At 39.0% G+C, this 14,122-nt stretch overlaps 1 pseudogene; it reads right to left on the reverse strand.

Annotated features, from left to right (window-relative positions):
- Positions 1-6,266: 6,266 nt before the first annotated feature.
- Positions 6,267-7,079, reverse strand: LOC100962121 (annotated as a pseudogene).
- Between the last annotated feature and the right edge of the window lie 7,043 nt (positions 7,080-14,122).

A 14,122-nucleotide genomic window follows, 5' to 3' on the forward strand; every position in this document is an offset into this window, starting at 1 on the left:
AATCTGTAGTACAGTAGCATGAATCTTGGGTATTAACCATAATCAGCTGATTCAAGTTAAGAAGTTGAAAATCTGGTAAGAAATTTGACAAATGTGTGTGTGTGTGCGCGCGCGCACGCGTATGAGAGAACCCCTATAGCTAGTTGACCTAAGAGCAACTGAGATATCTAACTTATTCAGTTGAACCCAAACATTATGTCAAATCTCAATTTTTTCAGAAGGCAATTAAAAATTACAATTCTGACAGCACACAAACCAAATTAAAAAGAAACTGTAGAAAGAAAAATCAAAACTATGTTCAAAGAGCTTTGCTTTTAGCTCAACGCAGCACCCCAAGGAAAATAAAAGTATCCATGACTATCACGGATGAAAAGAAAATGAATGTCATTGGAATCAGTGAGGTATTTTTCCCCACTCAGGTATGAAATCTATATAGAAATTTGATATTATACTAGCACAAAGTGTACTTCTCCTAGTTCTGTTTTAATTTCCTTTAAACTCAAACTAATCTGGTTTTTTTATTATAAAAATGTTTTCATGATTCAGAATCTGACTCCAGTTCTGTCCAATTGTTTTTAGGTCTATAGTTAATATACTGGCTACCAATTCCAATTGGGAAAAAAAAAATCTTGGAAATCTCTGGAAATTACGGACGTGCAAACAAACCAGAAAAGATGCAGCTCTTCAGAAAGCACATTTTGTGGTTTGTTTCATTGTCTAAATATTCTTTGCCATGATTCTTGATGAAAGGCTCTTTCAATCTTGTGAACATCAGTGTGCACAGCCTACTACTATGCAGTTTCACGTGTGTGGAGAGGAAGGCTGGTTCACAGCTAGTGAAATGCTAGAGGAGTCTAAGTTTTAATGGCTGATAAACCTTACATTCTGCAGGGGAGGAAAGCACTTATCCTTTTTTGCTACTTAAGAATGTTGCAGAAATGTATGCTGAGGTTAGGGTTTTTCTTTTCTCTCTCTCTCTTTTTTTTTGTAAATTTGGTCTTAGAATATTTCTGAAAGGGTGACATTTCAAAGAAGTCACTGCTGGGACTGGCTTTCATTGCAGTCTCTAATGTCGGGCACCTGGCTATCCTCTTCTGTGGCTTTATTCGGGCACTGATTACTGTTCACATATTGCAGGGTTAATTTCACTGGGTCATACTCCCAAACTTGGTTGCCTTTTAAATGGTGGCATTTGAACACTGTGACTGGAGTTTTTCTATTTTCAGTAGAGACAGGGACTCTCTCTTGTTCAGGCTGGTCTTGAACTCGTGAGCTCAAACAATCCATCTGCCTCGGCCTCCCACACTGCTAGGATTACAGACATGACCCTACTGTTTTGATAATAGTTTTATCTAGTGACTTTTCCAATTCTCATCCTTATAGCTCTCTCGGGTCCTCAAACTTTTTAAACAGGGGACTAGTTCACTGTCCCTCAGACCGTTGGAGGGCCGGACTGCGGGCCCTGGGATGAGTCCGCTGCTAAGCAGGACAGGCAGTGGCAGCAAAAACACCTGGTGGGCCAGGTAAATGTCCTAGGCGGGCTGCGTGTGGCCCGTGGGCCGTAGTTTGAGGACGCCTGCTCTAAGGCATATATCCTCTGTTGCCTATCATATCCTCTTTAAAATTATTTTCTCTTTATACTGAGGAAGGTCTCTATTACAGACTTTTCCCTACTTTTAGATGCCCTGGCATTAGTTTCTGCTATATACTATCAGCATTTGCAGGGAGAATTAAAGATATTTATCCTCAAAAAGGTGCTTGACTGTTTCTGAGAATTCATTCAAAATAATCAAAACCTAGAATTAACATAAGTCTCCTTCAATGGGTAAATGGAACAACAAATTGGCGCACATCCAGCAATTGGACAACTTCTTGGAAATAAATATGAACAAGTCACAGGTTAGGGAACATATTTCCTACATTTAGGTCTATATATAATGTATGTGTATATTTAATGTACACACATATGTATATATGTATGTTATCTGCATATGCATATGTATGTATGTGTATATCTATAGTCTACATATATATGTATTAAATGTGTATCAGTGGAAAAAAGAAAACTGTATAATCTATGAAAACATGGAAAAAAACTGAAATAAAAATAGAGAGGAAAAAGCTCACATTTAACTTTCTCTTTTTTTCCCTCCCCCTCAGTTGTTCTTATCACTATATATCACGTAGCTACCCGCTCACCCTCAGAGTAAAAGGACTTACTGAGTCTTTGACTCAGAAGAGGCCCCTGGCTCCATTTTATAGCAAAAGAGGTACGTTGCAATCTCCATCAAAATACCAGCATCATTTTTCACAGGTCCAGAAAAAATAATTCTTTTTTTTTATTAAGTCATTCGTACATAGATCATAAATACATTTATGCCATTATAGGATTCAATGTGTTGATTATTTGTACAAATTGGAATGCTTACGTCCTACTAAGCAACATAGCCTTCACAAAATTCTATGCTTCATTTGGAATAAGAGAAGAACCTTCAGAAAAAAGAACAAATCTGGATGCATCACTTTACCAGACTTAAACCAAGGCTATAGTAACTCAAACAGCATGATACTAGCACAAAAATAGAGACATAGACCAATGGAACAGAACAGAGAACCCACATACAAAATCATCCACATATTTCCATCTGATTTTTGACAAAGTAGACAGCAATATACACTGGGGAAAAGAATCCCTATTCAATAAATGGTGCTGGGAAGATTGGATAGTCACATGTAGAAGATTAAAACAGGATTTCTATCTTTGATCACTCACTAAGATCAATTCTAAATGGGCAATAGACTTAAATCTAAGACATGAAATCATAAGAATTCTAGAAGAAAACATTGGAAAAACTCTTTCAGATATTGGCCTAGGCAAAGCATTTATGAAGAAGAACCCAAGGGTAAGCACAGCAACAGGAAAAATAAATAAATGGGCTTGATTAAATTAATCTTCTTCTACACAGTCAAGAAATCAATCAACTGAGCCCATAGACAACCTACAGTATGGGAGGAAATATTTGCATGCTATACATCTAATAAAGAGTTAATAACAAGTTATTAACCCCTTAATTTGCTTTGAGTTCTACAAGGAACTCAAACAAATTACCAAGGGGAAAATCGAACAACCCCACTGAAGAGTAGGCAAAAGACATGAACAGAAGCTTTTTGAAAAAAGATAGACTGATGGCCAATAAACATATAAAAAATTCTCAGTGTCATTAATCATCAGAGAAATGCAAATCAAAACTACAATGAGATATCACCTAACCCCAGTGAAAATGGCTTTTATCAAAAAAATCCCAAAACAATAGATGCTGGCATGAATATGGAGAGAAAGAACGCTTATACATGGCTGGTGTGACAGGAAATTACTACAATCTCAATGGAAAATAGTATGGAGAGTCCTCAAATAACTGAAAGTACACCTACTATTTGATCTAGCAATCCCACTACTGAGTATTTACCCCAAGGCAAAAAAGAAGTCATTTTATCAAAAGATACCTGGCACTAGAATGTTTATCACAGCACAATTCACATTTGCAAAGACGTGGAATCAATCCAGTGCCCATCAGCTCATGAGTGGATTATTGAAGTGTGGTATATGTATACTGTGGAGTACTACTCAGCCATAAAAAACGAATTAACACCTTTTGCAACAATCTGGGTGGAACTGGAAACTAGTCTCCTACGTGAAGTATGGCAAGAATGGGAAAACAATCATCACATGTATCCACTATTAAACTGGAACTAACTTATCAGTACTCATGTGCACAGATGGAAGTAAAACTCAACATAAATTAAGCAGATGGGGGTATAAGGGGATGGGTAAAATTATACCCAGTGGGTGCAATGTACACTATCTGGCTGATGGCACACTTACAGTTTTGACTCAAGGAGTACAAAAGCAATCCACAGAACCAAAATATTTGTCCCCTTATAATATTTTGAAAGAAAAGAAAGAGTTCAATTCTCACGGCATAGTTTTGGTTATAAAAACAACCACCAACTTCTAAATCAGTGGTTCTCAACGTTCCTAATGCCGCTGCCCTTTAATACAGTTCCTGTGGGTTGCAACCCACAGGTTGAGAACTGCTGTTAAATGAAGACTAAAAACACTTCTCATAGAGACTGGAGCAAGGTTTCTGCCAGTGAGGGGAGCTCAGCAGGTCAGGGCTGGGCGGGCTCATTTTCAGCAGCTTTGTCTCCCTGATCTACCCCATCTACTTTGGGCCCCTAATGACACTGGAGGAACCCTAGAAAGAATAGGTGCTAAATCCAGCTGGTATTGTCCAAGAAGATGGTCAGCCACCAGGGTTAAAAGTGTTTGGTCTGATCCGTTTGGAACTCTGGTTAGGAGAGGTGGTATCTTCGTGCTTTCAATTCTGCCTCAAGTACAATCACCTCACCCTAAGACAATGGACGGAGAAGAAAAGGTTGTAACGCTGTCAATAAGAGTACTTTAATACAAGACTGTGCACAGGATGAATATTTCCCCTTGTAAATGTTCAAAGGACCTTGGAACAAATTATACTATTGTGAAGGTTTTCATGATTCAGTTGACTTTCCAAAACTTAAGCTGTCTCACCCATCTGTAGTTAGAGGCAATTTGCTTATTGTTCTGCCTTTACACTTACCCAAGTGAGCTGTGATGTCAATACAAGCAACCAGTGGGCTTGAGAAGGTCCAGGTCCATTTTGCCATCTTCTGAATAAGAGATTTCAGTAAAAAACCCCACCATACTGAGCTGCCTCATAGGGTCCTCTGAAAATGTTGAAGTCGATAAAGCTCTTTGAGGACAAGGTACTTTGTGCTGTTTAAGAATAAGCAGTTCAGGTTAATCACGTCTTGTTGAAGATTGCTCCATGTTGGAAAATAAATATGCAGCAAGGCAAACTGGATGGGTACACATGCATAGCAATCAATGACAGACCAACCAAAGTAAAAATCTGTATATTAAAATAAATTGGTGGGACCACACCTACAGTGCATCTTACAAGAGTACATGTCCTAGCCCCTAGGGCCCCTATGACCCTGGTCTCCATCGCTGCAGGAAGGAATCAGGCGAGATGTGAATTAGAAGTACAAGTTTGTAGGAGGCAGGCTAGCCTTGATTGCAGGGTAGCCCCGAGCAACCTCCGCACTAGCCTTTTGTTGAAATAGTACAAGACAGGTAAGGGGAGTATTAAACAATGACTAAGTGCCTAAGGATCTCCGCAAGGAGCACCTGCGGATGAATTGCCCGAGGGTCCACTCCGCAGTTGCAAATCATCTTGGTCAGAGGTCGTCTGGCTCTTGGCGTCCCCTACCGGTACATGTGAAATTTACTAGGTGTAGAATATAAATGTCTAAACACAATAACTAAGAAAATGCCATGAAGGCTACGTTAACCAGTTTGATGAAAATATTTTAAGTTGTATATAAAACAGCGCATTGTACCCCATGATTGCATTAATGTACACGGCTATGATTTAATCAAAAAAGTTTCTTTTTACTGTAAAAACACTTCTAATATTAAACATTGAAATAAATGTGAGTTACACATACCAGTTAGAAAGATTAGTGAAAATGAGTAAAATGAGTATTTTTTCTAGTTCAGAGTTGCAGGTGGCTGGAGCCTGTCTTGGCACCTCAGGGTGACAGGCAGAAATGGCTCTGGACAGGACGCCATTGCGTAGCAGTGTACATGCATAGGAAGGTCGACACTCAGACTAGGACGTGGAGACACACCAATTCAGCTAATGGACACAGCTTTGGGATGGGGGAGGAAAACCCACACAGACATGGGGAGAACAAGCAAAGTCCATGTGGTCACTGGCCTTGCCTGGGGTAGATTTTTTTCCTTTCATCAACAATAATATCAAATGGCATTGAACAAAATGATGTCATTGGAGGACCTGCTGGACTTGCATTGTTTACACACACTGTCCTCACTATTGTGGTTAGTTTCTTTGTTACCAGCTGTAACTCCCACCAGCTCCTGAGCAGTGCCGTGGAATGCAGAGGTGTGGAAAAGGGTAATGGAAGGGCAGCACCTGTGCCTCAGAGGAGTAGGGCGCCAGCCCCATATGCTGGAGGTGGTGGGTTCAAACCCAGCCCCGGCCAAAAACTAAAAAAAAAAAAAAAAAAAGAAAAAGGCAATGAGATTTGGATGCAGACTGCCCTAGAAGAGAATTCTTATTCTTTTCTCTTTCTTCTTCCTATTTTTTTTTTTTAGAAGATGATGTTTCTTTTCTGCCAACCTTATTTCCATCTTGTTTAAGAGCTTATGGATGAATAGCTTGCGACCACTCAGTGGTTGTTCCCACCCATTCAGTGGCCTGAGCACTGGGAGCCGGGCACTCCACTCTTCAGTAGGGAACTGCTGAGTAGGCACAGCAGGCACCTGCAGCCTTCTGTCCAGTCTGCAGCCTTGGCTTGAGCAGCAGTAAACTCAGGAGCTGGACCAGTCCGTTCACCCTGAGATTCCTCAGCAGCAGCCTGCTGTCCCTTTTCAATCTCTTCAGGATCTCTGTAGAAGCCGAGGTCAGGCATGACCTCTCGTAGGTGTTCACAGGAGGTGGTGCTATGCATGCGGAGAACTTCCTGGGCCAGCATCTGCCACATCAGATCACTGAGAGAGCGCCCTTATTGTTTCACGGGATGGCGATGTCCACAGACCGCAGAGAGAATCTGTGTAACACAGAGCAATGGTAGGCAGCTTGACATAAGGTACCTCCGTGAGAGGCTGGTGGTCAGCCCTGGGGTTAGTAACCACTAGAAGACATGGCTCCTGGATGGCTGCCTGGATCTGGCTGGTGAAGGCTCTGGGACAGAAGCTGCCTGGAATAGGAGTGGCTCCAGTGGCCGCAGCAAAATTCAGCACAGCTTGCTGGCCAGTATTCCTGGAGGATATGACACTGACATTTGGCAACAATAGCATAAGCTGTCAACAGAAGCTTCTTCCAGGTCCTCCTCAGATTTATAATGTAGACGCCATCACTTTTCCTTTTGTAAATGTCCTTTTCCATCTGGAAGTAGTGGTTGGTGCCATCTAAGTGGGTTCCTGTCGAAAGGAATTTGAGGAGGGCTCTGGACATTGTGAAAGTTTCCCTTGAAGTTACAACTGACATCCAGAATGATGCTATAACTCTAGGTCACGCAGAAAAGGGGAATACCAATTCTTCATCCCACTTGCTGTAAATTTCTTTATATATAAAGTAGTAAATATAATAGTACCTTCTTCTTTCCATGCAATCTCATGAGTCACAGAAGATAATCCAGAGTTTGGACCCAGATCTGTCTGTTTTTAAGAAGTCCAATTCTATTACCATGTCATGCTGCTGCCTCTCATAAACTGTCAAATGCATTTTCCAAGGGAAGCAAAGCTGTAAAGAATGATTAAATTCACTGATTAACCCACAAATGTAACCTGACTGATCCAAGTTGAAACTCTACCAGAGAAAGGCACTAGCAAAAATTCCTTAAGGTTGGAGACTGAGAGGATATAAAGACACAAAAAAGTGATATATTTTATAAAGTACTGTCTGAAAACAGTTATCAGATTTTTTCTTATTAGTTCCCAAGAGTTGATCTACATAGACATAATATTCCACTCACTTAGGGCCCATCTTTATGGGACCATAATCAAATACTTAAGGCTAACAGATTCCATAAAGAGAAAAATTTCAGAATTGTGTTAGGTATTGTAACACCCACATGTAGAGTAGGTTCATAAGTATCACAGATTGACTTAACTATTTAATTCCTGAGGCCTCCTAGATCATTTCACCAGTTGGTAGACAGTTCAGACTATCTGACTGACTAAAGTATGTGGAAGTGAGGAGTGATAAATCCTTGTGGGTCATGATCCTTGTTTTTTTTTAAAGACACACTCTTTGGGATGACACAGGGCCCAGGTAACTGCTGATTTAAAATGGACATAGTCAGGTTTTTTCAGTACCTCTCTTGGTATTCCTATCACAGGTTTTCCCAAGTGTTCTAAAGAATGATGCATAATGGATGGGTAGTCCAGACAATAATAGATTTCTGTGGCAAAATTAAGTCGGGAAATCTTGCATTAAACAACATAAGCTATTTAAAACAGATGACTGCAGGACATTTCAGAATGCTTTGATATACAAATACGCATTGCAAATCTCCATGCAGGTGATAAACTAGGCAGGCCTTTCCAAATTTATTTGATTCTGTGACATATTTTTATGGTACACTTATTAAAATCTCTCAGAATTATATTTATGGACCTATGTATGCAGTTTATACCCAATTTTTTGCTCTTTCGTTTTGCTACTTTTTTGCCTTGATCTGAAAACTTTTAAATGGAATGTGCAGGAGTAGAGACAAGTACCAAGCTATGAAAGTTAACGGGGGAAACGGTATAAACCACGTGAGTAAAAGCAAGTGGAAGCTTGTTAGGCAGATCCTGTACCTTTTCTTCCTCAGTAAAGAATTTGTAAGCCTTCCTCGGTGTCAGTTACGGTAGAATTTCCAAAGATGGCAACCTGGCCTGCTGCTTTTTCATTGTATTATCATATCAGATATTCCTCGTTAGGCCCATTTCTCTAGTATGTCGTCATAGCCTATCAAATTAATTTATTCAAGCAGGCTTTATTGAGTATTTATTATGTGTATTTCATTGAAGAAAGTGTTAAAAATATGAAGAAAAGAGGCAATAAACCCAGTTCCTGTTCTTGAGGAGCAGATGCTCTCACATGTGAGATAAAACGTACTGGTCATGTGGTCCTCTTTCCCACTGCTGGACAATAGAACAATCAGAGGCGCCAGGCTCATTGCTCTTCTCCTTCCTCCCCATTCAAATACATTACGTGGCAGTTTTGTTCTTAGCTTTTTGCTCATGCCATTCTCTTGTTTTGGCATGGCCCCTTGATCCTTTCTGCATATCAATATCTATAAAAAAAAAAAAGATGGAGGGCGGAACCTGTGGCTCAAAGGGGTAAGGCGCTGGCCCCATATGCCAGAGGCGGTGGGTTCAAACCCAGCCCCCGCCAAAAACTGCAAAAAATAAATAAATAAATAAATAAATAAAATAAAAAATAAAATAAAATAAGATGGAGACTTTGCATCTTTTGTATTTACTGGATGGACAGGGAAAACATTTTTCTAAGTAAAATATCTCAAGATTGGAAAAACAAGCATCCATGTACTCAATACTATGTTGAAACTAGTAGATCAACTACTACAGGCCCACATGAGAGAAAAACACAATTAAATTCAAGAAGAGGGGAGAGGGGATGAGAAGTTCTAACCTAATGGGTAGAATGTAGGGGCATCTGGCACACTTCCTAGGTGAAGGATTCACCTACAACTCAGACTTTACCTTATAAACACCAGCAATGTAACCTAACTGTATGTGCTTATATTAATCTGAAATTTAAAACGAAAAAGAATCTGGCCTTTCTTCAAGGCGAAGTTAAGGTTCTCTTCTTTTTTTAATTTTTGTTCTTTGTTAATTTTTATTTTTACAGTAAAAGTAAGCATTAGTAATGTTATTACCCATCATAGTACACATCAAACAGATTCCCCTTTATAGGTTACAAAGATATACAGTATCTTCCTATCTTTTTAAAAGTCCTTATTAAATCATAACTGTGTATATCAATGCATTTATGGGGTACAATGTGCTGATTTGGTATACAATGTGAAATGCTTACATCTAACTGATTTAACATAACCATCTCCTTGCTTACTTATTTGTTCTGGTAAAAACATTCATACTCTATTTTAATAGTTTAGACATGTATCATTGCATTATGCACATTAGGTTGGATCCCCCAAAAACCTTCCCTCCTCCTGGCCTCCCTTCTCTCCTCCCCCATCCTGTTCCCTCTCCCCTCCCCTCTCTTCCCTCTTCCCTCCTTCTTTCTGGACTATAGTGATGTTTTGCCATTCCTATGAATGTGTAGGTGATTATATACTGATTTCATAGTAGTATTGAATACATTGGATACTTTCCTCCCCATTCTTGAGATACTTTACTATGAAGAATATGTTCCAGCTCCATCCATGTAAACATAAAAGATGTGGAGTCTCCACCTTTTTTATGGCTGCATAGTATTCTGTGGTGTACATATACCACAATTTGTTAATCCATTCATGGGTTGATGGGTATTTGGGTTGCTTCCATGACTTGGCAATTATGAATTGGGCTGCAGTAACATTCTGGTGCAAAAGTCTTTGTTGTAAAATGATTTTTGATCATCTGGGTAAATACCTAGTGGGGGGACTGGGACAGAGTCTTCTTTTCTTTAAAGCCTTCTCTCATTACCTTTTTCCCATCTCCTGTTTCCTTTGTTTTATACTGAGGTTTATTGCTTATGTGGATTTATCTTGTGTCATCAAATAGATTTCAAATTCCTTTAAGGTAAGGACTTTATTTATTGTTGTTGTTATGTTTTGTTTTTTGAGATAGGGTCTTGCTCTGTGATCTAGGCGAGGGTGCAGTGACATCATTATAGTTCATTGCAACCTCAAACTTCTGGGTTCAAGTGATCTTCCTGCCTTAGTCTCCTGTGTAACTGGGACTACAGCCATATGCCACCATACCTGGCTAAAGTTTAAAAATGTTTTGTGGAGACAAGGGTCTCAAAATATTGCTCAGGCTGATCTTGAACTTCTGACCTTCAGCAACCTCCCAAAGTGATAGGATTACAGACATGACCCACCATACCTGGCTGGGAATGTCTTATATGGGTATTGCTCATAGTACGTAGTGAAATCCTAGGCATAGAATAGATTAATTATAAATATTTACTAATTTATGTACAAAACACTATTTTGCATTTTCATAGTATCTTGTAAGTGAGATTGGGTATGGGCTGGAAGGCTGAGTGACATTTTAAGCTAAATAGTACATGATTAAAAACTGCTAAGCTTTAGGTGCATGACCTTAATGTTCTAATGCTTTAGTTTGTTGACTAATTATATTTCTGGCCAAACTAGCATGTTTGAAATGGCATTTTAGCATAGTTTGAATGTCTACAATTAGAACCTCAAAACGGATGTACCTCCCATTTTGGTCTACATCTGAAATAGTCCCACAGCATACTTAAAAGAAAATAGTGTATGTCCTCAAACTAATACCTGCCAAGATATTATTTCATATTAGGCCAAAGAACCACTTTCCCTGAGAAATATCATAGCAAGTTAAACTAAGTTTTGGAGTGACCAAGATTAAAAAGACTTTGTCTCTTTCTTGTTTATTATACTAGAATTCCACTTGAAATCAGCTCATCTTGTGATGTCTAGAAGGGCATACATATATAAAATGAAGTAAAATGCAAAATTAATGTATATGCAAAAGAGAGTTGATGCAAGCCACTTTTAAGCTTTGAATAAAATGTAATTTTAAGCTTTTAGTACAATAAAATTTTCAATTTTAATAACATGAGCTGCATCGTCTCCTTTGGCAGAAGGACGTAGGACACGTTATTTTCACTACCAACTGCTCTTGTAAACAGCACAGTTTAGTTCAATTAGCGTGACTCATTCCAACAGGTCATTAAATCAATATTACAGGCTAACTGAACTGATTAGTCAAAATTTTTTTTTCACAGATGAAAGTCATCACATTATGTAAATTCTATTAGAGTAGCACCTTGCTTGACCTGAATCTAACTAACCTGAACTCTCAATTAACAGGATTTTTATTTTTTTTATGAACTTGGATTTTAAAAGAACAAGGCAAATGACGGGACAATTTTGTAGCAAGTCTGGTATAGACAGTGTAATTGTTAATCATCGGTTGTCCCAATGAGTAGGCCTATTTGTTGTGTTTTGAGGAACCGTGGGAAGGGACTCTAGACGTCTAGATAGCATCCAGTTAGTGATGCCTGAAAATTCACCTTTTTTATTAGTCTTGATTTAAAGGATGGCAAAATATAATTGTCCTTGAAAAGAGAATTGCATAATCGAAAAAGTAAGTTGCCCTTCATTGATAAACCGTTTATTAGATATTTCACAACATGAAAGTAAGGCCCACAAAGGGCTCATTTTGATGGGGCAAGGGTGGATTGAAAACCAAGGACAAACCAGCGTTCGAGGAAGGCAGACCTCTGACGGATACCACATGAAAGACCCTGGTTATCTGCTAAAGGCAGTGTGGGATGAAGTATCCTTGGGAATAAGGCAATGAAAGGTACACTGCAAGATACCAAGGCAAACTTGATTTATTTCACAGCTTTTCTTTTTTTATTTCTTTATTAAATCATAACCGTGCACTTTAATGCATTATTTATGGGGTACAATGTGCTGATTTGATATACAATGTGGAATGCTTAATACGTTTTTGTAAAGCCAGCCTTACAATTCTACATTTAAAATAGTCCTACCACAGTGCTTTCTGTAATTTCTTAAGGATTTTACTTTGCTAAATGCAAATGGCTGAATTTCACTATAATCCTTCACGTTGATGGACATCTATCTTGGAAGTAAAAATTTTCCCCTAATCCTCTTGAGGTGAGGGGCATAAATTTAGAATTGAATTTCCTTTTCCTGTGGAGTTCTTGTGTATGGTAACTAACTCTAAGAAGCTGTTCCTTCCATACAATCAAAAACAAAAAGAAGAACAAAAACATTATCTGTAGGATAGAACAGAGCCACAGAGCCAAACTGCACCTTCAGTTTTGATTGTGAAGCTTTCTTTAGATGACAGCCACCCTTTCAAAGAAAGGAAAATCCATGCCAAATACCATCAGTCATGGTAAATTCAGAGAGTCCATCACTTCTAGCCAGCTCCAGTTAATTTAGAAACAATTTCTCCATTTATAGAACTTTTTATTGGCTTTTAATTTCCAGTGCAACAACTTTGGCAGTTCCAGCTAGAAACTCCCTTGGGGTTGGGGAGAGGACATATAATTAGATAAGACTTGGTCAGGCTGGAGATGTTAACTATATAATTTGAACACCCTAGGACCTTAGACTCCAGATAAGACTTTTCATAGATTCTGAATATTGACTATTTTTATTATTTTATAAAGATGTCTGAATTACAAATGGAAAAGGCAAAAGAAAATTTATTTGTAGAATAAATTATACTATCAGAAAAAACCATTCACAGGGAAGAAGAGTTATTAAAACCAGCTTTGAATAACTTCATGAGTTAATGAACTTATTCACGCATCAGTCACTGTATATCCGTGGTGTTCCAGCAACTATGCTAACTTGGTGATTTGTGTTGAACCTTTTTGGTCTCTTCTTCTTTAGTAGAGATATCCAGTAGCAAAGGGCCTTAGGTTTTAAAATTCTTTAGAGTTTGTTCTCAGGGCAATGGGTTTTCATCATGGAAATAAAATGATGAGATGTACACAACAGAATGGATGTTCCCTCGGTAAGGTGGAGGATGGCTTGGGGGTGGGAGTAATTCAGAGCCTGTTCCAGTAATCCAGGTGGAAGATTATCAGTGGCCTGCAGTATGGGAGTAGCAGCAGGGATGGAGAGAAGTGGAAAAACTAAAGATACATTTGCAGAAGGGAGAAATGGTAGTGCACAGTGACTGATTGGAAACAGGATAGCATGAGACAGGGGCCGTCAGGGACGTTGGCCAACTCTCTGGCTTGGAGAATGAGGTACATGTTGGCCCTCCTGCTGCCCACTGAAGTTCTCTACCAGGCACTCTGCTGGGCACCTATGTGATGCAGGGAGAATTTTGTGCTCCACTGGAAAGCTATGCATTAACCATAGCACCCCTTCAGGGTTATCTAATCCTGTTTGGATGACAGCTATTTGGTAACTCTGTAAACGGGAGATAACATAGCAGTGCAAAATAATCTTTGTCTATAGACAATAATGCTTGTCTACCAACAAGCAAATCTACTTCTGTCAGGGGGCGGTAGGGCAAGTCTCTCCCTTTCGTGAAACGAAAACTAGCTGTGCCTTCCCTTTGCACATTCCTTTCAGTATTCCTGAGCTACAAATGTGTCTTTTCCCGGCCTTCTCCTTTTAACCCGTTGGACCACTTCACCACTTGCCTCATTCGTGAGTTAAAATGTTGAACGTGTTTAGTTTTATATTTGTATGAATCGCAAATTTGCCATTTGTTTCAAAAAATGACCTTTAACAGTGGTTAACTTGATAAACATGGCCCTCATGGGACTGGTATTCCAGT

Source organism: Otolemur garnettii, unplaced genomic scaffold (genome assembly GCF_000181295.1).
Source record: "Otolemur garnettii isolate 467f Iridium unplaced genomic scaffold, OtoGar3 scaffold00201, whole genome shotgun sequence".
NCBI lineage: Eukaryota > Metazoa > Chordata > Mammalia > Primates > Galagidae > Otolemur > Otolemur garnettii.